This window comes from Manis javanica, chromosome 3, assembly GCF_040802235.1.
Source record: "Manis javanica isolate MJ-LG chromosome 3, MJ_LKY, whole genome shotgun sequence".
Lineage (NCBI taxonomy): Eukaryota > Metazoa > Chordata > Mammalia > Pholidota > Manidae > Manis > Manis javanica.
This window is the reverse complement of record NC_133158.1, coordinates 33,598,615-33,625,647: the sequence shown is the minus strand read 5'-3', so window position 1 is coordinate 33,625,647 and position 27,033 is coordinate 33,598,615. Positions and strand designations below refer to the sequence as shown.

At 37.9% G+C, this 27,033-nt stretch overlaps 1 protein-coding gene and 1 long non-coding RNA gene across 8 annotated transcripts in view; one reads left to right on the top strand and one right to left on the bottom strand.

Annotated features, from left to right (window-relative positions):
* The window catches only part of TMCC1 (transmembrane and coiled-coil domain family 1), a 374,903-nt gene that overhangs the window by 5,618 nt on the left and 342,252 nt on the right, over positions 1-27,033 (top strand). For 2 of the 6 annotated variants that reach the window (XM_073231073.1, XM_073231069.1), the window contains exon 2: positions 12,094-12,346. The exons of the other annotated variants lie outside the window; for them this stretch is intronic. The gene's annotated coding sequence lies outside the window, so the exon portion shown is untranslated. The remainder of the gene's footprint in view (positions 1-12,093; positions 12,347-27,033) is intronic. 6 annotated transcript variants of the gene reach the window in all.
* Positions 1-27,033, bottom strand: part of LOC118973472 (uncharacterized) — an 87,870-nt gene that overhangs the window by 44,688 nt on the left and 16,149 nt on the right. The window contains exon 4 of one of the 2 annotated variants that reach the window (XR_012129047.1): positions 20,326-25,166. The exons of the other annotated variant lie outside the window; for it this stretch is intronic. This is a non-coding gene — a long non-coding RNA (uncharacterized lncRNA). Of the gene's footprint in view, positions 1-20,325; positions 25,167-27,033 lie in introns of those variants that run through there. 2 annotated transcript variants of the gene reach the window in all.

Below are 27,033 nucleotides of genomic sequence, written 5' to 3'. Positions count from 1 at the left end.
GATTGTTTTGTCATGTTTTGCATTCCATGCTGAGATTGCTTTACCTCTTGAATGATTATTTTAAAAATTGCATACATTAAGGTTTATTCTTTGTGCTTTAAAGTTCTTTGGGTTTTGACAAACTTTTAATATATTCACCTTTAAGATATCATATGAAATAGTTTAATTGCTGTAAAAAAAATTTGTGCCTCACCTATTTAACTCCCTCCAAACTTGTCCCTGGCACCCACTGATCTGTTTACTAACTCTCTATAGTTTTGCCTTTTCTAGAATGTCAGTATATGAAATTTTAAGTATTTCTGAAAGTGTTTTATAAACAGCATTTTAAGTAATGGGAGATACAGGTATTAGATAACTACCACTTGGAAACATATTTCTTTTTTGTCTATTGGGGTAAAATTCACCTAACTTAAAATTCATCATTTAACCATTTAAAACATATAGTTTAGAGGCTTAAAAGCTATATATACTAAAGTATATTCAAAGTGGTGTACAGCCATCACCACTATCTAATTCAAGAATATTTTCATCATCCCAAAAAGAAACTGCATATCCTTTAAGCAGTCCCTCTCCCGATCCTCCGTCAGCCACTAGTCTGATTTTTGTCCCTGTGAATTTGCCTGTTCTGGATATTTAATTTAAATGGAATCATACCATAAATGGCCCTCTGTTACTGTTTCTTTCACTTAATGTTTTTAAGGTTCATCTCTGTTGTAGCATGTTTCTGTACTTAATTCCTTTCTTACAGATTAATAATAATCCATTGTATGGATATACCACATTTTGTTTATCCATTCATTCATTGGTGGGCCTTTGAGTTGTTTTCACTTTCTTTAAATTCTCTTTTATGTTTTAATGTATTTCTTTTGATAAATTTTATTTTCATAGTAAAAGGAAAGTTATCCAATGGTTTATTTGCCATAAAGTACTGAAAGAATGCTATTTGCTGTGCCATTGTATTCACCAGTGAATAGAAATCAGTTTCAGTATTCAAACAGCACTTTTCCCATTGTCTTTATGGAGTAAAGAATTTGGGTCTAGGTCAGGTAACAGTAGTAAGCCTTCCCCTAGAATTCTGTCAGAGGAACTTCTTGGAATTGTGTTGTATACCAATTAGGTATCTTTCTGAGAGTAGCAGATAGTCTGTCAATGTGAACTTGGATTATAAGATCAGCTTGTAGTCTAAAGGAATCTCTGAGTGTATGAATTGTGTTGAACATTATGTATTCATAGGGATAGGAGGCAAGCAGGATTCCCATTCTGTAATCTATTTGGCATCAGTGATTTTAAAGAGGCTTTATTACTAACCGCATTCTGTCTGAGGTTTGGGCTATAATAGAGTGGCATTAAATATCAGTGTTTTCTTCTTCCTCTTTTAGCACCCAGCCATGAAACTTTGTTGTGCAGTTACTGCTTTGACACCTGTGCGTTGATAAGTTCAGTTTCCTTAGGAAGACTTGGCAAAAGTTTTCTTCTTTTGCTTATTTGGGATAACCTGACCAAACTCATTGAAACCTAATGCTGCTTTTCAGACTTTTTGAAAGCAAGGGACATTCTTTGCTGTCTTTGTAGCTTACTTGTAAGTGACTTTGGGGTTCCCTGGAGACAATGAAAATAGATAAATTATATTTAATCACCATTGTGTGTATCTCAAGAAATTTCTCTGTAGGCAAGCCCTTTAAAAGTGTTTGTGTAATAGGACACTGAGCTGGAACCAAGATTTTAATTTTACTTCTTTGAAAGACTTTATTACTGGACAGATAGCTTGTACCTTGGGACTTCTTTTTGTGGAAAAGATAACATTGATTTTCTCTACAGTAATGTTGTGATGGGAAGTGAGTTCTATTAATCAAGGCACTTTATTATTATTGTTATTTTGGAAGACAGGCATTTTGAAAGATTTGTGGATTAAAATTCTTGTTAGTGCTTTTTTCCTTTATTTTAATAACGTAGATGAATCTGCTGGCTCATTATAATGCAAGCCTTTGTCAAGTACTATATCTGTATTCTATTTATAATTTCCAGTGCTCCTCGTTTTTCTGTTTAGTTCCAGATTTCTACCTGGTGCAGAAATTTCCTTTTGAATGAAGGACTTCCTTTAACATTTCTTGTGGTACAGGTTTGCTTGTAATGAATCCTTCCAGCTTTTGCATGTCTTGATCTATAGAATCTATTTTCACTGGATGTAGAATACTGATAGTCTTTCTCTTTTAGTACTTTAAAGATGTTGCTTCACTGTCTTGTGGCCTTCATTATTTCCAATGATAAGTCATCTGCCACTCTCCTTTTTCTTTATCCCTTTGTACGTAATGTGTAGTTGTGTTCTGCTTGCCTTTTATTTTCCAATTAAAAAAACATTCTGGTGTAATATAAGTAACATAAATTTACCATTTCAACCATTTTTTAAAAACATTTTTTATTAAGGTATGATTTATTGATATACACTCTTATGAAGGTTTCACATGAAAAAACAATGTGGTTACTACATTTACCCATATTATCAAGTCCCCCCATACCCCAATGCAGTCACTGTCCATCAGTGCAGCAAGATGCCACATATCCACTATGTGCCTTCTCTGTGCTACACAGTTCTCCCTGTGATCCCCCCCACCATGTGTACTAAACAATACCCCTCAATCTCCTTCTCCCTCCCTCCCCACCCACCCTCCCACAAACCTGCCCTTTGGCAACCACTAGTTCATTCTTGGAGTCTCTGAGTAGGCTGCTATTTTGTTCCCTCAGTTTTGCTTCATTGTTATACTCCACAAATGAGGGAAATCATTTGGCATTTGTCTTTCTCCATGTGGCTTATTTCACTGAGCATAATGTCCTCCAGCTCCATCCATGTTGTTGAAAATTGTAGGATTTGTTTCTTTCTTTTGGCTGAATAGTATTCCATTATGTATATGTACCACATCTTTATCCATTCATCTACAGATGGACACTTAGGTTGCTTCCATATCTTGACTATTGTAAAAAGTGCTGCGATAAACATAGGGGTGTATATGTCTTTTTGAATCTGAGAAGTTGTATTCTTTGGGTAAATTCCAAGGAGTGGGATTCCCGGGTCAAATGGTATTTCTGTTTTTATTTTTTTGAGGAACCTCCATATTGCTTTCCACAATGGTTGAACTGTCTTACATTCCCACCAGCAGTGTAGGAGGGTTCCCCTTTCTCTGCATCCTCGCCATCATTTGTTGTTCTTAGTCTTTTCGATGCTGGCAATCCTTACTGGTGTGAGGTGATATCTCATTGTGGTTTTAATTTGCATTTCCCTGATGATTAGTGATGAGGAGCATCTTTTCATGTGTCTGTTGGCCATCTGAATTTCTTCTTTGGAGAACTGTCTCTTCATGTCCTCTGCTGCTTTGTTAATCGGGTTATTTGCTTTTTGGGAGTTGAGGCTTGTAAGTTCTTTATATATTTTGGATGTTAACCCCTTGTCGGATATGTCATTTACAAATATATTCTCCCACACTGTAGGATGCCTTTTTGTTCTGTTGATGGGGTCCTTTGCCGTACAGAAACTTTTTAATTTGATGTAGTCCCATGAGTTCATTTTTGCTTTTGTTTCCCTTTCTTGAGGAGATGCATTCAGGAAGAAGTTGGTCATGCTTATATTCAGGAGATTTTTGCCTATTTGTCTTCTAAGAGTTTTATGGTTTCATGACTTACATTCAAGTCTTTGATCCATTTCGAGTTTACTTTTGTGTATGGAGTTAAACAATAATCGAGTTTCATTCTCTTGCATGTAGCTGTCCAGTTTTGCCAACACCAGCTGCTGAAGAGGTTGTCATTTTCCCATTGTATGTTCATGGCTCCTTTATCATATATTAATTGACCATGTGTGCTTGGGTTTATATCAGGGCTCTCTAGTCTGTTCCATTAGTCTATGGATCTGTTCTTGTGCCAGTACCAAATTGTCTTGATTACTGTGGCTTTCTAGTAGAGCTTGAAGTTTAGGAGCGTAATGCCCCCAGCTTTATTCTTCATTCTCAGAATTTCTTTGGCTCTTCGAGGTCTTTTGTGGTTCCATATGAATTTTAGAATGATTTTCTGTAGTTCATTGAAGTATGCTGTTGGTATTTTGATAGGAATTGCATTGAATCTGTAGATTGCTTTAGGCAGGATGGCCATTTTGACGATATTAATTCTTCCTATCCATGAGCATGGGATGTTTCCATTTATTGGTATCTTCTTTAATTTCTCTTATGAGTGTCTTACAGTTTTCAGAGTACAGGTCTTTCACTTCCTTGGTTAGGTTTATTCCTAGGTATTTTATTCTTTTGATGCAATTGTGAATGAAATTGTTTTCTTGATTTCTCTCCCTGCTAGTTCATTGTTAGTGTATAGGAATGGCACAGATTTCTGAGTATTAATTTTGTATCCTGCAACTTTGCTGAATTCAGATATTAGATCTAGTAGTTTTGGAGTGGATTCTTTAGAGTTTTTTATGTACGATATCATGTCATTTGCAAACAGGGACAGTTTAACTTCTTCCTTGCTAATCTGGATGCCTTTTATTTCTTCATGTTGTCTGATTGGTGTGCCTAGGACCTCCACTACTATGTTGAATAGAAGTGGGGAAAGTGAACATTCTTGTCTTGTTCCTTATCTTAAATGAAAGATAAGGAACTTTTAGTCTGTGTATGTCTTTGGGTTTCTTAAATGAAAAGCTTTCAGCTTCTCACTGTTAAGTATGTTGGCTGTGGGTTTGTCATCTATGGCCTTTATTATGTTGAGGTACTTGCCCTCTATACCCATTTTTTTGAGAGTTTTTAATCATGAATAGATGTTGAATTTTGTCAAATGCTTTTTCAGCATCTATGGAGGTGATCATGTGGTTTTTGTCCTTTTTGTTGATGTGGTGGGTGATGTTGATGGATTTTCGAATGTTGTACCATCCTTGCATCCCTGGAATTAATCCTACTTGATCATGATGGATGATTTTCTTGATGTGTTTTTGAATTGGTTTGCTAATATTTTGTTGAGTATTTTTGCATGTATGTTTATCAGGGATATTGGTCTGTAATTTTCTTTTTTTGTGGTGTCTTTGCCTGGTTTTGGTATTAGAGTTATGCTGGCCTCATAGAATGAGTTTGGAAGAATTTCCTCCTCTTCTACTCTTCGGAAAACTTTAAGGAGGATGGGTATTAGGTCTTCACTAAATGTTTGATAAAATTCAACGGTGAAGCCATCTGGTCCAGGGATTTTGTTCTTAGGTATTTTTTTGTATACCAGTTCAATTTCATTGGTGGTAATTGGTCTGTTCAGATTTTCTGTTTCTTCCTTGGTCAGCCTTGGAGTGTTGTATTTTTGTAGAAAGTTGTCCATTTCTTCTAGGTTATCCAGTTTGTTAGCATATAATTTTTCATAGTATTCTCTAATAACTCTTTGTATTTCTGTGGTGTCCGTAGTGAGTTTTCCTTTCTCATTTCTGATTCTGTTTATGTGTGTAGACTCTCTTTTTTTCTTGATAAGTCTTGCTGTGGGTTTATCTATTTTGTTTATTTTCCGAACAACCAGCTCTTGCTTTCATTGATACTTTCTATTGTTTTATTCTTCTCGATTTTATTTATTTCTGCTCTAATCTTTATTATGTCCCTCCTTCTATGACTTTGGGCCTCATTTGTTCTTCTTTTTCTAGTTTCATTAATTGTGAGTTTTGACTGCTTATATGGGATTGTTCTTCTTCCCTGAGGTAGGCCTATATTGCAATATTCTTTCCTCTTAGCATGTCCTTTGCTGTGTCTCACAGATTTTGCGGTGTTGAATGATTGTTGTCATTTGTCTCCATATATTGTTTGATCTCTGTTTTTATTTCGTCATTGATCCATTGGTTATTTAGGAGCATGTTGTGAAGCCTCCATGTGCCTGTGGGATTTTTCATTTTCTTTGCGTAATTTATTTCTAGTTTCATACCCTTGTGGTCTGAGAAACTGGTTGGTACAATTTCAATCTTTTTGAATTTACTGAGGCTCTTTTTGTGGCCTAGTATATGATCCATTCTTGAAAATGTTCCATGTGTACTTGAGAAGAATGTGTATTCTGCTGCTTTTGGGTGTAGAGTTCTGTAGATGTCTGTTCTACAGATGTCCCCCCTTCAATGTGTTGTTCAGTGCCTGTGTGTCCTTACTTATTTTCTGTCTGATTGATCTGTCCTTCAGAATGAGTGGAGTTTTGAAGTCTCCTAGAATGAATGCATTGCATTCTATTTCCCCTTTTAATTCTGTTAGTGTTTGTTTCACATATGTAGGTGCTCCTGTGTTGGGAGCATAGATATTTATAATGGTTATATCTTCTTGTTTGGATTGACCCCTTTATCATTATGTAATGTCCTTCTTTGTCTCTTGTGACTTTCTTTGTTTTGAAGTCTATTTTGTCTGATACAAGTACTGTAACTCTTGCTTTTTTCTCTCTATTAGTTGCATGAAATATCTTTTTCCATCCCTTCACTTTTAGTCTGTGTATGTCTTTGGGTTTGAAGTGAGTCTCTTGTAGGCAGCATAGAGATCGGTCTTGTTTTTTTGTCCATTCAATGACTCTGTCTTTTGATTGGTGCATTCAGTCCATTTTACATTTAGGGTGATTATTGATAGGTATGTACTTATTGCCATCGCAGACTTTAGATTCGTGGTTACCAAAGGTTCAGGGTTAACTACCTTACTATCTAAGAGTCTAACTTAACTCACTTTGTATGCTATTGCAAACACAATCTAAAGGTTCTTTTCTTTTTCTCCTCCTTTTTCTTCCTCCTCTATTCTTTATATATTAGGTATCATATTCTGTACTGTTTGTCTGTCCCTTGATTGACTTTGGGGATAGTTAATTTAATTTTGCATTTGCTTAGTAATTAGCTGTTCTACTTTCTTTACAATGGTTTTGTTACCTCTGGTGACAGCTATTTAACCTTAGGAACACTTCCATCTATAGCAGTCCCTCCAAAATGGACTGTAGAAATGGTTTGTGAGAGGGAAATTCTCTCAGCTTTTGCTTATCTGGAAATTGTTTATTCCCTCCTTCAAATTTAAATGATAATCTTGCCGGATAAAGTAATCTTGGTTTGAGGCCCTTCTGCTTTATTACATTAAATACATCATGCCACTCCCTCTGGCCTGTAAGGTTTCTGCTGAGAAGTCTGATGGTAGCTGATGGGCTTTCCTTTATATGTGATCTTATTTCTCTCTCTCTGCTTTTAATAGTCTGTCCTTATCCTTGATCTTTGCCATTTTAATTCCTGTATGTCTTGATGTTGTCTTCCTTGGGTCTCTTGTGTTGGGTAATCTGTGGATCTCCATGGCCTGAGAGACTATCTCCTTCCCCTGATTGGGGAAGTTTTCAGCAATTACCTCCTCAAAGACACTTCCTGCCCCTTTTTCTCTTCTTCTTCTGGTATCTCTATAATGCAAATATTGTTCCGTTTGGATTGGTCACACAGTTGTCTCAATATTCTTTCATTCTTGGAGATCCTTTTTTCTCTCTGTGCCTCAGCTTCTTTGTACTCCTCTTCTCTAGTTTTTGTTTCATTTATCGTCTCTCCCACTATATGCAGTCTGCTTTTAATGCCCTCCACTGTGCTCTTCAACCATTGGATCTCCTACTGGAATTCATTCTGAGTTCTTAAATATCTTTCGTACCTCCATGAGCATGTTAATGATTTATATTTTGAACTCCCTTTCTGGAAGAGTCATGTGGTCCATGTCGTTTAAATCTTTCTCAGGAGTTGTATTAATAATTTTACTCTGCAGCAGGTTCCTTTGGTGTTTCATATTTTTATATGGCGCCCTCTAGTGTCCAGAAGCTCTATTCTCTGGAGCTGCTCAGCCCCTGAAGCAATGTCGGTGGGTGTCAGGGGAGCAGCTTTGGTGCCTGGGGGGAGGAAAGAGCTGTTTCCTGCTTCCTGGCTGCTATGCCTGTCTCCACTGGCTGAACCAGTGGGCTGAGCACACAGGTATAAGCTTTTGTCCCAGAGCTGCCGGATATAGATCCCTGCTTTCCACAAGTGGCCGGAATCATGAGAGTATCATGCAAGCACCATGAAATGTAGGTTTGTGCTCGCAGAGCATATATCTGGAGTTAGGTATTCAGCAGTCCCAGGCCTTCACTCCCTCCCCACTCTTTTTTACCTCCCACCGGTGGACTGGTTTGAGGGTAGGGCTTGGGTCCCACTAAGCCACAGCTTTGGTATGTTACCCTGTTCTGTGAGGTCTGCTCTTTTCTCCAGGTGTATGTTTCTCCAGAGAACAGGCACACTCCTCTTTCCTTTTGCTCTCTCAGGATTAGTTGTATTAATTATATTTTCGTATTATATGTGGTTTTAGGAGGAAGATTCTTTGTCACCTCTCATGCTGCCATCTTTAATCCTGACATTCCCATTTCAACCATTTTTAAGTGTGCAGTTCTTAAGTACATTCATATCATTCTGCAACCATCACAACCATCTACCCTTGGAACTCTTCATCTTGCAGAACTGAAACTCTACCTGTTAAAGAATAATTCTGCATTTCCCCTTCTCTGCAGCCTCTGGTACACACCATTCTACTCTCTGTCTCTTATAATTTTGACTACTGTAGGTACCTCATTAAGTGGAATCATACAGTATTTGTCTTTTTGTGACTGGCTTATTTCACTGAGCCTGAGGTCAGCAAGGTTCATCCATGTTGTAGTTTGTGTCAGAATTTCCTTCCATTTTAAAGGCCAAATAATACTCCATTGTACGTATATACTATATTTTGATTATTTATTTATCCAGTGATGGCCACTTGGATTCTTCCTGTGATTCAGTTATTGTGAAGAAGATTGCTATGAATATAGGCATGCAGGTATCTCTTTTAAATCTTGCTTTCAATTCTTTTAAGTAGATACTCAGAAGTGGAGTTGCTGGATCATGTGGTAATTCTATATTTAAATTTTGAGGAACTGCTATCCTGTTTTCCACAGCAGCTGTACCATTTTGTATTCCCACCAACAGTGCATAAGGGTTCCAGTTTCTCTGCATCCTTGCCAACATTTTTATTTCCTGGCCCCCCTTTTTTTTTGACAGCAACAGTGCTAATGAGTATGAGGGGTATCTGATTGTGGTTTTGATATGCATTTCCTTAATAATTAATAGGTAGGGCATCTTTCATGTGCAAATTGACCATTAATGTATCTTGTTTGGACAAATGTCTATTCAGTTCTCTTGCCCATTTTTAAACTGGGCTTTTTTTTTTGGTGGTGGTTGTTGAGTTGTAGGCATTCTTTCTATATTCTGGATATTAACTACTTATCAGATAGGTGATTTGCAAGTATTTTCTCCCATTCTGTATTCCTCTGGCTGGTTTTAAGGCTTTATTTTTTTTAATCTCTGGTTTTAACAATTTGATACTGTTTGTTTCTTGGTGAAGTTTTAGTTTTCTTCATCTTTCTTGTGTTCGGTATTTGTTGAGTTTCTTGGATCTGCAGGTTTATAATTTTCATCAAATTTGGAAAATTTTTTGATATTATTTGTTCAAGTCAGTCCCCCAACCCCAGATTTCCAATTATATGTTACTATATTATATATATGTATACACACGCACATATGTATATGTGTGTATATTATTAGGCTGTGTGTATATATGTATATTATTAGGCTTCAGTTTGTCCCATAGCCCACTGATGCTCTGCTCTTTTTTCTGTCTTCTTGTATTCATTTCATTTTGGATAGTTTCTGTTGTTAGGTTTTTACATTCTCCAATCTTTTCTTCTGTGATGTTTTATCTGCTGTTAATCCCACTCAGTGTATTTTATTTCTGCCTACTATATATTATATAATTTTTAGTTTGATAGAAATTAAATGATGTGACAGATTTTAAGAAATGTTGCCTTAATTTGCTGCCAAAATGTAACAGATTACTAATTCTGTAAGATATCTTACAGGGGTGTGTAAAACTACCCTGTGTGTCAAATTAACTTTGATGTCACTCAGTTTCTACATTAACTTTGTTTTTCTGCCAGACCTACAAATGTATTTTTTACATGATTGTTCTATCATTTCTGCTAGCATAGATGTCTCCATTAATAGTGTTATAATATTTATTTTATTAGACACCAGAGTGCTTGGTCTGTTTGCTAGACTACCTAATATTAATTGTCTGTGTGGTTGTATGAAATGACCATCCATCATCTTGCTATAAAAAACATGAAATATATTTTTAAAAGTTTATTTTGTTATTGTTAACATACAATTACTTGAACATTATGGTTACTAGACTCCCCCTATTATCAAGTCCCCCCAACATACCCCATTACAGTCACTGTCCATCAGCATAGTAGGATGCTATAGAATCATTACTTGTCTTCTCTGTATATACTGCCTTCCCCATGTCCCCACCTCACTACATTATGTGTGCTAATCGTAATGCCCCATTTTCCCCCTTATCCCTCCCTTCCCACCCATCCTCCCGAGTCCCTTTCCCTTTTGTAACTGATAATCCATTCTTGGGTTCTGTGAGTCTGCTCCTGTTTTGTTCCTTCAGTTTTTTCTTTGTTGTTATACTCCACAGATGAGTGAAATCATTTGATACTTGTCTTTCTCTGCTTGGCTTATTTCACTGAGCATAATACCCTCTATCTCCATCCATGTTGTTGCAAATGGCAGGGTATGTTTTCTTCTTGTGGCTGAATAATATTCCATTGTGTATATGTACCACATCTTCTTTATCCATTCATCTACTGATGGGACATTTAGGTTGCTTCCATTTCTTGGCTATTGTAAATAGTGCTGCGATAAACATAGGGGTGCATATGTCTTTTTCAAACTGGGCTGCTGCATTCTTAGGGTAAATGCGTAAGAGTGGAACTCCTGGGTCAAATGGTATTTCTATTTTTAGTTTTTTGAGGAACCTCCATACTGTTTTCCACAATGGTTGAACTAGTTTACATTCCCACCAGCAGTGTAGGAGGGTGCCCCTTTCTCCACATCCTCGCTGACATTTGTTGTTGTTTGTCTTTTAGATGTTGGCCATCCTAACTGGTGTGACTTGATATCTCATTGTGGTTTTTATTTGCATTTCCCTGATGATAAACGATGTGAAGCATCTTTTCATGTGTCTGTTGGCCTTCTGAATTTCTTCTTTGGAGAAGTGTCTTCAGATCCTGTGCCCATTTTTTTATTGGAGTATTTGCTTTTTGTTTGTTGAGGTGTGTGAGCTCTTTATATATTTTGGATGTCAACCCTTTATCGGATCTGTCATTTATGAATATATTCTCCCATACTGTGGGATGTCTTTTTGTTCTACTGATGGTATCCTTTGCTGTACAGAAGCTTTTCAGCTTGATATAGTCCTACTTGTTCATTTTTGCTTCTGTTTCCCTTCTCCAGGGAGATATGTTCATGAAGAAGTTGCTCATGTTCATGTCCAAGAGATTTTTGCTTATATTTTTTTCTAAGAGTTTTATGGTTTCATCACTTACATTCAGGTCTTTGATCCATTTTGAGCTTACTTTTGTGTACAGGGTTAGACAGTAATCCAGTTTCATTCTCGGACATGTAGCTGTCCAGTTTTGCCAACACCAGCTGTTGAAGAGGCTGTCATTTCCCCCATTGTATATCTATGGCTCCTTTATCATATATTAATTGACCATATATGCTTGGGTTTATATTTGGACTCTCTAATCTGTTCCACTGGTCTATGGGTTTGTTCTTGTGCCAGTACCAAATTGTCTCGATTACTGTGGCTTTGTAGTAGAGCTTAAAGTCAGGGAGCATAATTCCCCCTGCTTTATTCTTCCTTCTCAGGATTGCTTTGGCTATTCAGGGTCTTTTGTGGTTCCATATGAATTTTTGAACTATTTGCTCTAGTTCATGGAATAGATTTTTAAGTTTGTTAACTATACTGTTTATCTATTAAAGAGATTATTAAAGAGATTAAACTTTTGATTGCTGCTGTCATTGATGACTCCAGTGCCAGCTGGGCTTGGCCACTTGTATTACTAACTCCATGTAGTCTTTTAAAGTTGACTAAAATCAGCTTGAAAATTTTTGCATACTTAACAACTGATTGTTGTTTGCCATCCAGTCATTTGCATTCAGTAGTATTTCTTTCTCCTTCTTTTGCTTCTCTGTCCCAGGAGGCATTACTCTCTCAAGAAGACACTTCCACAGTTGGCACTTTCTTCAGATGCTGACACTTGGTGAACAGCCACTCTTGGTCACAAGATTTAGAAGACACAGTCTCCATCCTTCCAGATTGGATCTTTTTTCATATGGATCTTCTATTTCTGTGTCTTTGAAAAATAAACTTTTGGGAAACATTTTGGATTACTACTGTTGATCCTCATCTATACACAGGAAAGAAAGCTATTGTGTTGGGAATTTGAGGAGGTATGTCTTTTTTCTTCTGGTGCAAAATTACATCACCTAGGCACTCAGAGCATATATAAAATAGTGAAATAACATTGACTCTTCTTAGTAGAACTCAGTTCTCATTCATTCTTTTGTTCCATCTTCCTTTCTCCCATTCTTTTTTCTAACAATTCTTACAACTTAGTTAGAACTTTCTTGATGTTCAGTAAAATAGCTATTTCTTTTTTCCTAAATGTCACTGGACTCTGGATTAGATTTATAGGTAACAGGAATCACTTGGAATTCTTACTCCTAAAGTTGAAATTGTGACTTTGATTAACTGAGTTTGTTTCCATTTTACATAGACACTGGATGGTTTCAGAAAGCTTCCTATCTTCAGCATAATATATGGCTACATGATTTTATAGTCTGGTTTAATATAATTTGCAGGAGGAGGTGTGATATCATAAAGCTTTGAACTATAATCAAGAGACTTCAGTCTCAGTTTTGACATTAGTACTGTCATGCTTTGAGAGTTTAAAGTATTTTTGTTTTGTCAGCTATAAAATGGGCTTCTTTGTTGCTTTACATAAACCTCATGGGATTATTGGAGATCACATGAGAACATTGCATAGAAGACTATTTTTTCATGTTACAGCTCTGTCATGAATAATGAATCATTTAAAAATCTCCATACTTAATCATGGATTAACAGTAGTGTTTACAATGCGTAATCATAGTAGGTGCACAGTATATTTTAAGAAGTAGATTTGTTGAATGTGATCCTGAGAAAACATCACATTATGTGGTAAAGAACAGTTTTACAAGATCTGTTGCATAGTCTTTTGAAGAGAAAACTCATTTGTTTATTTTGTGCATTTAAAAATATTTGAGTGATTACTGTGTTCTGGACAGTGGGAAGAAAATTGATGGAAAGCCTCTGCCTTTGTAGAACTTATATGGGGAAGTAGAATAAATAAGATAAATAAGTAAAAATGCAGTTTTTATACCGATGATGACAAGTTTAAATGGGAACAATAAAAGTGGGAAAGAGTATGTATAGGGCATATTGTGGGGAGGGATTGAATGGTCACAGACAGCCTCAGAGAGGAGGTGACATTTGAGTAGAGTTTTGAAAGATGGGAGAGAGCAAGCCATGCAAATGTATAAGAGAAGAGCATTCCAGGCATAGCAAATGGCAGGTGCAAAGGTCTTGAGACAAGCTTGCTTGGGAATGGGCAAGAGTTGAGGAGGGTGGGTGTTTATCAGTACTTTTCAGACTTTAATGCACACATGATTTACATAGGTTTTCTTGTTAAAATTCAGATTCTGATTTTGTAGGTTTGAGGTGGGGCCCATTTCTAATAGCTTCCAGTTGCTGTTGGTCCTGTTGTTCCTTTGCAGCACTTCTTTGCTTTTCACTGAGTGAAATGGGAAATCTTTGGAAGGTATTGGGCAGTGGTCTGATTTTGATTTTGACATTATCACTCCTCTGCTTGCTGTATCGGAAATAGTCTGCTGGTGGATTGGGCAAGTGCAAAAGCAGGAATACCAGTTAGAATGCTACTGCTGATCCCAGTGAGAGAAGATGAGTTTGCACTGCAGGGTAGTAGTGAATACGATGACACATGGTCTGCTTCTGGATGTTTTTCAAGTAGAGTCATCTGGCTTTGCTGATAGATTAGATGTGTACTGTGTAAGAGGAAAGAGTTAAGGACTACTCCAGTTTTTGCATTGAGTTCTTGGAAGGGTGCTGTTGTCATTAATTGAGATGGGGAAGACTGAAGGAGGAGCAAGTTTGGAGGGGAGGAGCAGGTCTCGGTTTTGAACATACACTGTAGATGCCTTTTATATTTAGTGGAGAGTTGAGTAGGTAGTTGGGTTTATGACTCTAGAATTCAGGAGAAGGGGATCTGCTGGAGGTGTACTTCTGGGTGTTGTTGACAAATAGATTATATTTAAAGGCAGGAGACTTGGTGACATCACCAAGTAGAGATATGAGTAAGAAGAGGTTGAAAAACTTGATTAACTCGGAGATTAAAGATAGTGGCGTGAGAGGTGAAATAGAGAACTCCTCCCAAAACCACATATAATACGAACATATAGTTAATACATTTAATACTAAAAGAGCAACCAGAAAGAAGGCTGCGCCAGACTGCATACACCTGGAGAAGAGAGCAGACCTCACGAAACAGGGTAATGTACCAAAGCCTTGATCCAGTGGGACCCAAGCCCCTCCCCCATACCAGCTCACCAGCGGGAGGAAGAGAAATGGAGTGGGGAGTGGGTGGAAGTCTAGGACTGCTGAACACCCAGCCTCAGATACCTGCTTTGGGAGCACAAACCTACATTGCATGGTGCTCTGTAAGTTAGTGGGGTTGGAAAGCTAAGACAGGTGGAATACTTGGAGAGACTGAGATTCCAGCCATTTGTGAAGGACAGGGATCCACATCCGGCTTCTCTGGGACAAAGGAAAGGCGGGTGGTCTGAGAGGACTCCTAGCAGTGAGAGGGCTGCTGAAGGGGTGGGGATTGCATGGAGCTTGCTGCTCGGGAGAAGGGATAGGTGGACAAGGTTGTCTGGGTGCACTCAGCCCTGCACGGTTGGGAACTTTCAGGAGCTTCAGGTGCTCCATCCCCCTGGCTGGCTACTCAGCTCTGAGGCCTCACCGTGATACACAGCCTGCTGCGCCTTCCTCCTGGCCTGCCGGTACTGGCTCCCAAACCGGGAGTCCCTGCCCTGACGTCAGGCCAGCCAGAGGGAGGCCCCACCTACTGCAGCTACAAAATGCAAAGCAAGAGGCTTACACTAGTGTGCTCGGCCCACAGGTTCTCACAGTGGAGACAGGCACTGCAGCCAGGAAGCAGGAAACAGCGCTTTCCTATCCTCAGGCACCAGTGCTGCTCCCCTGTGACCCCTGACATCACTCCAGGGGATGAACAGCTCCAGAGACTAGAGCTTCTGGACACTAGAGGGCACCACATACAAATATGAAACGTCAAAGGAACCTGGGTTCAAACCAGAATCTCACAAACACCAGAAAAAGGGCCAAGTGAAACAGAACTCACCAATCTTCCTGAAAGAGAGTTCAAAATAAAAATTATAAATGTGCTCATGGATGTACAGAAAAATATTCCAGAACTCAAGGACGAATTTAGGATGGAGATTCAACACATACAATGGAGGTATTTAAAAGCAGATTAGATGTAGTAGAAGAGATGGTAAATGGAATAGAAATTAGAGAAGAGGAATACAAAGAAGGTGAGGCACAGAGAGAAAAAGGATCTCTAGGAATGAAAGGATATTGGGAGAACTGTGTGACCAATCCAAACGGAACAATATTCATATTATAGGAGTGCCAGAAGAAGAAGAGAGAAAAAGGGATAGAAAGTGTCTTTGAGGAGGTAATTGCTGAAAACTTGCCCAATCTGAGGACGGAGATAGTCTCTCAGGCCACAGAGGTGCACAGATCTCCTAAAACAAGGGACTCAAGGAAGAGAACACTCAAGACATATAATAATTGAAATGGCAAAGATCAAGGATAAAGACAGACTTTTAAAAGTAGTTAGAGAAAAAAGATCACATACAAAGGACAACCCATCAGGCTATCATGAGACTTCTCAACAGAAACCTTACAGGCCAGAAGGGAGTGGCATGATATATTTAATGCTATGAAACAAAGGCCTTGAACCAAGAATACTCAGCAAGATTATCATTTAAATTTGAAGGAGGAATTAAACAATTTTCAGATAAGCAAAAGCTGAGAAATTTACCTCCCACAAACCACATCTGCAGAGTAGTTTGGAGGGACTGCATTAGATGGAAGTATTCCTAAGGCTAAATAACTGTCACCAGGGGAAATAAAACCACAGAAAAGAAAGTAGAACAACTAATTACTAAAAAGATGCAAAGTCAAATCAACTACCACCAAAGTCAATCCAGTGAAAGACAAAGAGTACATAATATGATACCTAATATATAAGAATGGAGGAGAAAGAAAAGGGAGGAAAGAAAAGAACCTTTAGGGTGTGCGTATAATAGCATACTAAGTGAGTTAAATTAGACTGTTAGATAGTAAGGGAATTACCCATGAACCTTTGGTAATCATGAATCAAAAGCCTGCAGTAGCAATAAGTACATATCTATTGATAATCATCCTAAATATAAATGGAATGAATGCACCAATCAAAAGACATACTGTAACTGAATGAATAAAAAAAACAAGACCTGTCTGTATGCTGCCTACAAGAGACTCACTTTAAACCCAAAGACATATGCAGACTAAAAGTGAAGGGATGGAAAAAGATATTTCATGTAACTAATAGGGAGAAAAAAGCAGAAGTTGTAGTACTTGTATCAGACAAAATAGACTTCAAAGAAAGTAACGAGACAAAGAAGGACATTACATAATGATAAAGGGGTCAGTCCCAGAAGAGAATGTAACTATTATAAACATCTAAGCATCCAACAGAGGATCACCTACATATGTAAAACAAATACTAACAGAATTAAAAGGGTGAAAAGAATGTAATGCATTCATTTTAGGAGATTTCAATACACTACCTACTCCAAAGGACAGATCAACCAAACAGAAAATAAGTAAGAAGACAGAGTCACTGAACAACATATTAAAACAGTTGGACCTAATGAACATCTACAGAACACTCCATCCAAAAGCAATAGAATACACATTCTTCTCAAGTACACATGGAACATTTTCAAGAATGGATCATATACTAAGCCACAAAAAGAGCCTTAGTAAATTCAAGTATCTTGAAATTGTACCAACCAGCTTCTCAGACCACAAAGGTATGAAACTAGAAATAAATTACAGAGAGAAAAAGAAAAATCCCACAAACACATGGAGGCTTCCCAACATGCTCCTAAATAACCAAAGGATCAATGACCAAATAAAAACAGAGATCAAGCAATATATGGAGACAAATGACAACAATAATTCAACACTGCAAAATCTGGAATGCAGTGAAGGCTGTGCTAAAAGGGAAGTATATTGCAATACAGGCCTACTTCAGGAAAGAAGAACAATCCCATATGAACAGTTTAAGCTCAAAATTAATGAAACTATAAAAGGAAGAACAAATGAGGCCCAAAGTCAGTAGAAGGAGAGACATAATAAATTTTAGAGCAGAAATAAGTAAAATCGAGAAGAATAAAACAGTAGAATCAATGAAAGCAGGAGCTGGTTCATTGAGAAAATAAACAAAATAGATAAACCCATAGCAAGACTTAACAAGAAAAAAAGAGAGTCTACACACATAATCAGAAATGAGAAAGGAAAAATCACTACGGACACCACAGAAATACAAAGAATTATTAGAGAATACTATGAAAAATTATATGCTAACAAACTGGATAACCTAGAAGAAATGGACAGTTTTCTAGAAAAATACAACCTTCCAAGGCTGACCCAGGAAGAAACAGAAAATCTGATCAGACCAATTACCAGCAATGCAAGTGAACTGGTAATCAAAAAACTACCTAAGAACAAAACCTGTGCACCAGGTGGTTTCACTGCTGAATTTTATCAAACATTTAGAGAAGACCTAATACCCATCCTCCTTAAAGTTTTCCAAAAAGTAGAAGAAGAGGGAATACTTCCAAGCTCATTCTATGAGGCCAGCATAACTCTAATACCAAAACCAGGCATAGACACCACAAAAAAGAAAAATACAGACCAATATCCCTGATGAACATACATGCAAAAATACTCAACAAAATATTAGCATACTGAATTCAAAAATACATCAAAAAGATCATCCATTATGATCAAGTAAGATTTATTCCAGGGATGCAAGGATGGTACAACATTTGAAAATCCATCAACATCATCTACCACATCAACAAAAAGAAGGATAAAAACCACATGATCATATCCATAGATGCTGAAAAAGCATTTGACAAAATTCAACATCCATTCATAATAAAAACTCTCAACAAAATGGGTATAGAGGGCAAGTCCTCAACATAATAAAGGCCATATATGACAAACCCACAGCCAACATACTTAACAGTGAGAAGCTGAAAGGAACAAGTGAGAAGATAAGGAACAAGACAAGAATGTTCACTTTCCCCACTTCTATTCAACATAGTAGTGGAGGTCCTAGGCACACCAATCAGACAACATGAAGAAATAAAAGGCATCTAGATTAGCAAGGAAGAAGTTAAACTGTCCCTGTTTGCAAATGACATGATATCGTACATAAAAAACTCTAAAGAATCCACTCCAAAACTACTAGATCTAATATCTGAATTCAGCAAAGTTGCAGGATACAAAATTAATACACAGAAATCTGTGCCATTCCTATACACTAACAATGAACTAGCAGGGAGAGAAATCAAGAAAACAATTTCATTCACAATTGCATCAAAAGAATAAAATACCTAGGAATAAACCTAACCAAGGAAGTGAAAGACCTGTACTCTGAAAACTGTAAGACACTCATAAGAGAAATTAAAGAAGATACCAATAAATGGAAACATCCCATGCTCATGGATAGGAAGAATTAATATTGTCAAAATGGCCATCCTGCCTAAAGCAATCTACAGATTCAATGCAATCCCTATCAAAATACCAACAGCATTCTTCAATGAACTAGAGAAAATCGTTGTAAAATTCAAATGGAACCACAAGGGACCAGGAAAAGTTAAAGCAATCCTCAGAAGGAAGAATAAAGCTGGGGGGATTATGCTCCCCAACTTCAAGCTCTACTACTAAGCTCCAGTAATCAAGACAATTTGGTACTTGGACAAGAACAGACCCATAGATCAATGGAACAGACTTGAGAGCCCAGATATAAACCCAAGCATATATGGTTAATTAATATACGATAAAGGAGCCATGGACATACAATGGGGAAATGACGGCCTCTTCAACAACTGGTATTGGCAAAACTGGACAGCTACATGCAAGAGAATGAAACTCGATTATTGTTTAACTCCATACACAAAAGTAAACTCAAAATGAATCAAAGACCTGAATGTAAATTGTGAAACCATAAAACTCTTAGAAGACAACACAGGCAAAAATCTCCTGAATATAAGCATGACCAACTTCTTCCTGAACGCATCTCCTCGAGAAAGGGAAACAAAAGCAAAAATGAGAACATGGGACTACATGAAACTAAAAAGTTTCTGTATGGCAAAGGACCCCATCAACAGAACAAAAAGGCATCCTACAGTGTGGGAGAATATATTTGTAAATGACATATCCGACAAGGGGTTAACATCCAAAATATATAAAGAACTTACAAGCCTCAACTCCCAAAAAGCAAATAACCTGATTAACAAATCGGCAGAAGAAATGAAGAGACAGTTCTCCAAAGAAGAAATTCAGATGGCCAACAGACATATGAAAAGATGCTCCTCATCACTAATCATCAGGGAAATGCAAATTAAAACCACAATGATATCACCTCACACCAGTAAGGACGGCCAGCATTGAAAAGACTAAGAACAACAAATGCTGGTGAGGATGCAGAGAAAGGGGAACCCTCCACCGCTGCTGGTGGGAATGTAAGCTAGTTCAATCATTGTGGAAAGCAACATGAAGGTTCCTCAAAAATGAAAAATAGTAAAAGCATTTGACCCGGGAATCCCACTCCTTGGAATTTACCCAAAGAATACAACTTCTCAGAATGAAAAAGATATGTTTTTCACAGCACTATTTGCAATAGTCAAGAAATGGAAGCAACCTAAGTGTCCATCAGTAGATGAATGGATAAAGAAGATGTAGGACATATACACAAGGGAATATTATTCCACCATAAGAAAGAAACATCCTACCATTTGCAACAGAATAGAGGGATCCTGACAGTATTATCCTAAGTGAAATAAGTCAGGCAGAGAAAGACAAATGCCAAATGATTTCCCTGATTTATGGAGAATAACAACGAAGCAAAACTGATTGAACAAAATAGCAGCAGACTTACAGACTCCAAGAAGGGACTAGTGGTTACGAAAGGGGAGGGTTGGGGTAGGGTGGGTGTTGAGGGAGGAAGAAGGCGATTGTGGGGTATCATGATACGTCCATAGAGTGTGTGTGGGGTCACGGGGAAGACAGTGTAGCTCAGAAAAGACAAATCTTACTACATTGATGGACAGTGACTGCCACAGGGTATTGGGGGGAAGTGGATAATGACAGTGAATGTAATAACTACATTGTTTTTCTTGTGAAACCTTCATAAGAGTGTATATCAATGACACCTTAATAAAAGAAAACCTGATTAACTCTGGAGTAGCCAGAGTTTAGAGGTCTTTAGTGGTAAGGAAGATGAAGAAGAACAGTTAAGGGAGACTTAGTAACACCAGCTAGAGTCTTTGGAAGAAAACCAGGTGAGAGGGTATCCTGAAGTCAATGGAGAAAAGTGTTTCAAGGAGTAAGGGGTGAGCAATCGTGTCAAATACTACAATTAAGATGAGGGCTGAGAATTGATCATTTGATTTAGCAATGTGGAAGTTGTTGGTAACCTGGGTAAGAATAGTTTCTGTGAGACAGTGTGAGTAAAAGCCTGATTGGAGGTGTTGCCTTTCCAATGCAACACATTCCTCAACCCTGAGAAGTTGGATACTAAGTATGAATCTGTAATTCTAGATAGATATCCTTGATAGCAGAAGATTTCAGATGTTTAAGTAATAGTATTAGCATCTGGCTTGATTAATTGTTCATTTAAAATAGTACTGGAAACTGTTCTTTGAGATTTTTTAGGATATCCTAAATTACTGAATCTTAGTTCCTAAATTTTTGTTTCATGGCTTCAGGGTTCTTAAATCATTCTTACCAGTTGCTTTGAAAAAAGAAATGTGAGGATTGACTAGGAACCAATTGGTTGTCAGCTGCTCTTCTTTCAAAAGTTAGGTAGCTTAAAGACATTTTTTTCTCTTTCTTTTAAATTAAGATGTATGTATCTATATACAATCTTATGAAGGTTTTACATGTGTAACTTTGTAGTTTCAGCGTTCACTCATATTATCAAGTCCCCCCCAATCCCATTGCAATCACTGTCCATCAGTGTAGTAAGATGCTACAGAGTCATTACTTGTCTTCTCCTTGCTATACTGCTTTCTCTGTGACCTGCCTATATCCTGTGTGGTAATTATAATGCCCAGTAATCCCCTTCTCTCTCCTTTCCCACCAGCCTCCCTCTACCCCTCCCCTTTGGTAACTGCTAGTACCTTCTTGGTGTCTCTGAGTCTGCTGCTGTTTTGTTCCTTCAGTTTTGCTTTGTTGTTATACCCCGCAAATGAGTGGAATCATTTGGCATTTGTCTTTCAATGCCTGGCTTGTTTCACTGAGCATAATACGCTCTAGCTCCATCCATGTTGTTGCAAATGGTGGGATATATTTTCTTCTTATGACTGAATAATACTCCATTTTATGTATCACATATTTATCCATTCATCTACTGTTGGACACTTAGGTCGCTTCCGTATCTTCGCTATTGTAAATAGTGCTATGATAAAACATAGGGGTGCATATGTCTTTTTGAATCTGGGAAGTTATTTTCTTTGGGTAAATTCCTAGGAGTGGAATTCCTGGGTCAAATGGTATTTCTTTTCATTTTTTAATTTTTTTATTTTGGAATCATTAATGTACAATTACATGAGCAACATTATGGTTACTAGACTCCCCCCATTATCAAGTCCCCCCCACATATCCCATTACAGTCACTGTCCATCAGAGTAGTAAGATGCTATAGAATCATTACTTGTCTGTGTTATACTGCCTTTTCCATGCTCCCCCTCACATTATGTGTGCTAATAGTAATGTCCCTTTTTCCCCCTTATCCCTCCCTTCCCACCCATCCTCCCCAGTCCCTTTTCCTTTGGTAACTGTTAGTCCATTTTTGGATTCTGTGAGTCTGCTTGTGTTTTGTTCCTTCAGTTTGTTCTTTGTTCTTATACTCTGCAGATGAGTAAAATCATTTGATACTTGTCTTTCTCTGCCTGGCTTATTTTACTGAACATAATACCGTCTAGCTCCATCCATTCTGTTGCAAATGGTAGGATTTGTTTTCTTCTTATGGGTGCATAGTATTCCATTGTGCATATGTACCACATCTTCTTTATCCATTTGTCTACTTACGGACACTTAGGTTGCTTCCATTTCTTGGCTATTGTAAATAGTGCTGTGATAAACATAGGGGTACATATGTCTTTTTGAAACTGGGCTCCTGCATTCTTAGGGTAAATTCCTAGGAGTGGAATTCCTTGGTCAAATGGTATTTCTATTTTTAGTTTTTTGAGGAACCTCCTTATTGCTTTCCACAATGATTGAACTAATTTACATTCCCACCAGCAGTGTAGGAGGGTTCCCTTTTCTCCGCATCGCCAGCATTTGTTGTTCCTAGTCTTTTTATTGTTGGCCATCCTTTCTGGTGTGAGGTGATACCTCATTGTGGTTTTAATTTGCATTTCCCTGATAATTAGCGATGTGGAACATCTTTGCATATGCCTGTTGGCCATCTGAATTTCTTTGGAGAAGTGTCTGTTCAGAACTTCTTCCCTTTTTGTGGCTTAAAGATTTTTTAAATACCAATATTTGGGCTGCCAAAGGTGCTTATGAAACCCTCCTCACCCTCCTGCCTATTTTTTAGTAGAAGTATCCAGTCTGTGTTGCAACCTCAAGCAGATGAGCTTGTGCAAAAAAAATCCAAAGTTCTAGTTAGATTTAAATTACTCAGTGTTGGCATTTATGGAAGACCTCTTTTTCTTCATTTGTTTACTTAAAAATATTTACTGAGTACTTTCATATATGTTTGGCTCTACTGTAGTTGCTGGAGATAAAATTGATAAAAATTTCTGCCTGAGTAGGGCGTACATTCTAGTAGAACTGAAGTAGCTGTTTGGGACTAAAACTTGTTAGTGGTCTCAGACTACTGGTTGTCTTAATGCTCTGGGGGTATGTGGAAATCCCAGAGAGAGCTATTGTGAGCTGAACTTTCCTTTCTGAAAGTTAGGATAGTGGTTAAATATTGTGGGAAACAGAAAACAGAGGTAAGCAATTATTTGGCCAACCTTGATTGTGAAGAGAGGTTCAAGTGTGTGAAGTTTCTTTGTTTTTATATTCTTAATTCCATAAGTGGCAGTGTATGGGATTGATCCCATAGCAGTTCTAGTCACAGATATTTGAGCATCGATTATAGACAATGAGGGTACTGTGTCAGGTGCTAGTAGTCAAACAATACTTTTTAGGGATTTTTTAGAAATATCAGCTTTGACTGACTCTTTCCAATTCTCTTTTGCATAATTTAAGTCTAAAATGATTTTATATATATTTTTTTTTTTTTTTTTTTGAGAGGGCATCTCTCATATTTATTGATCAAATGGTTGTTAACAACAATAAAATTCAGTATAGGGGGGTCAATGCTCAATGTACAATCATTAATCCATCTCAAGCCTAATTCTCGTCAGTCTCCAATCTTCTGAAGCATAACGAACAAGTTCTTACATGGTGAACGAATTCTTACAGAGTGAATAAATTCTTACATGGTGAACAGTACAAGGGCATTCATCACAGAAACTTTCGGTTTTGATCATGCAATATGACCTATAAACCATCAGGTCAAATATGAATATTCATTTGATTTTTGTACTTGATTTATATGTTGATCCCACATTTCTCCTATTATTATTATTATTTTTATTTTTAATAAAATGCTGAAGTGGTAGGTAGATGCAAGATAAAGGTAGAAAACATAGTTTAGTGCTGTAAGAAGGCAAATGTAGATGATCAGATGATCAGGTGTGTGCCTATGGACTAAGTATTAATCCAGGCTAGACAAGGGCAGCAAGACATCCACGGATGCAGAAGATTTCTCTCAAAGCAGGGGGGGTGAGGTTCTGAGCCTCACCTCTGTTGATCCCCAAATTCTCACCTGATGGCCCCCCTGCGACTGTGCCTGTCTTAGGTTGTTCCTCCCTTGAGGAATCTTACCCGTCTCTGGCTAACCAGTCATCTTCCGGGGCCATACAGGGAAATGTAAAGTTGGTAAGTGAGAGAGAAGCCATATTGTTTGCAAAGGTTAGCTTTTTACTTCTTTGCAGATTTATGCCCTGTGGCTTCTATGCCCAGCATTTGTCTCGAGGTATCTTTACCACCTGGAGGAATTATGATACTCGGTAAATTCGATATGAGGCACGAATTCTATTTAAGGTTTGAAATTAGGAAGGAAGAAGAAAAGCTATAGATGTAGCATATGAAGGAAACTTGGGAGGATTGATTATTTCTTTGACATATCTTCTTGTATAGTACCTTAAGTATGTATAGGTTTTAAACTACTAACTAATTTGCACACACATATTAACATAATAGGAATACGGTGACATAAACAAAGCAAATCTATAATTACCAGCCATCTCCAGTGAAGCCAAGAAAACCATTTAGGCACCCTAGGCATTTGTGAAAATTTATCTATAATATGATGGATATTTTCCAACTGTACTTGAACCATCAGACAAATTAAAGCAGCCCATTTCTGGGATCTGTTCACATCCCATATGTTCTTTTAACCATAGATAGTCTATAGTCATGAGATTTTGGGGTGCTACAACTTGCACCCCTCCCAACTCCTGGTTGAGTTCCAACAGTACAGATCCAGTCAAATTCGTTGTCTCACTGTATGCACATGCCAGCCTAGACATCTCCCTCTTCCTTCTTATGGCAACTCCAGGAGACGGTGGGCTGGATGCAGCCACAACCGCAGCATCGTCCGGATCCCTGGGGAGGCTTTTTGATGATCATCCCCCGGCACGAGTCCTCCAGAGAGTGCTGATGCCGGAAGCTCCTCCTCATATCGTATCTTATTTCATTTTCTGGGTATCCAAGCTAGGCCTTGATCTTCTGCGTAGAAACAAACAGACCTTTTGCCCACACTTTGACATGCCCTCTATACCACTGTGCAGAACTCATTGGAGGTCAGCACACAGTAACTGCTTTTTTTTTTTTTTTTTTTTTTTAATTAAGAGAAAGGAATATTATCAGAAAAGAGTACCTCCATAGCTGATCATCTGACACCCTTTAAGTGATCAACATTAAGGATATTTAAAGCATGCGTTGATCTTTGATTTACCAATAGTTTTATCCTGTTAACGAGTAATCCCCTTTTCTTTCTTTCTTTCTTTCTTTTTTTTTTTTTTTTAAATTTTTAATCTACCCTTACATGAAGAATACTATGATTACTATGCTCTCCCCTATATCAGGTCCCCCCTAACAACCCCATTACGGTTACTGTCCATCAGCTTAGCAAAATGTGGTAGAGTCACTACTTGTCCTCTCTGTGTTGTGCAGCCCACCCTCCCCTTTCTCCCTCCCCCCCATGCATGCTAATCTTAATACCCCCCTTCTTCTTCCCCCCCCTTATCCCTCCCTGCCCACCCATCCTCCCCAGTTCCTTTCCCTTTGGTACCTGTTAGTCCATTTTTGGGTTCTGTAATTCTGCTGCTGTTTTGTTCCTTCAGTTTTTCCTTTGTTCCTATACTCCTCAGATGAGTGAAATCATTTGGTATTTCTCTTTCTCCGCTTGGCTTATTTCACTGAGCATAATACTCCCCAGCTCCATCCATGTTGCTGCAAATGGTTGGATTTTTCCACTTCTTATGGCTGAGTAGTATTCCATTGTGTATATGTACCACATCTTCTTTATCCATTCATCTACAGATGGACATTTAGGTTGCTTCCAATTCTTGGCTATTGTAAATAGTGCTGCAATAAACATAGGAGTGCATCTGTCTTTCTCAAACTTGATTGCTGCGTTCTTAGGGTAAATTCCTAGGAGTGGAATTCCTGGGTCAAATGGTAGGTCTGTTTTGAGCATTTTGATGCACCTCCATACTGCTTTCCACAATGGTTGAACTAATTTACATTCCCACCAGCAGTGTAGGAGGGTTCCCCTTTCTCCACAGCCTCGCCAACATTTGTTGTTGTTTGTCTTTTGGATGGCAGCTATCCTTACTGGTGTGAGGTGATACCTCATTGTAGTTTTAATTTGCATTTCTCTGATAATTAGCGATGTGGAGCATCTTTTCATGTGTCTCTTGGCCATCTGTATTTCTTTTTTGGAGAACTGTCTGTTCAGTTCCTCTGCCCATTTTTTAATTGGGTTATTTGTTTTTTGTTTGTTGAGGCGTGTGAGCTCTTTATATATTCTGGACGTCAAGCCTTTATCAGATCTGTCATTTTCAAATATATTCTCCCATACTGTAGGGTTCCTTTTTGTTCTATTGATGGTGTCTTTCGCTGTACAGAAGCTTTTCAGCTTAATGTAGTCCCACTTGCTCATTTTTGCTGTTGTTTTCCTTGCCCGGGGAGATATGTTCAAGAAGAGATCACTCATGTTTATGTCTAAGAGGTTTTTGCCTATGTTTTTTTCCAAGAGTTTAATGGTTTCGTGACTTACATTCAGGTCTTTGATCCATTTTGAGTTTACCTTTGTATATGGGGTTAGACAATGGTCCAGTTTCATTCTCCTACATGTAGCTGTCCAGTTTTGCCAGCACCATCTGTTGAAGAGACTGTCATTTTGCCATTGTATGTCCATGGCTCCTTTATCAAATATTAATTGACCATATATGTTTGGGTTAATTTCTGGGGTCTCTAATCTGTTCCACTGGTCTGTGGCTCTGTTCTTGTGCCAGTACCAAATTGTCTTGATTACTATGGCTTTGTAGTAGAGCTTGAAGTTGGGGAGTGAGATCCCCCCTACTTTATT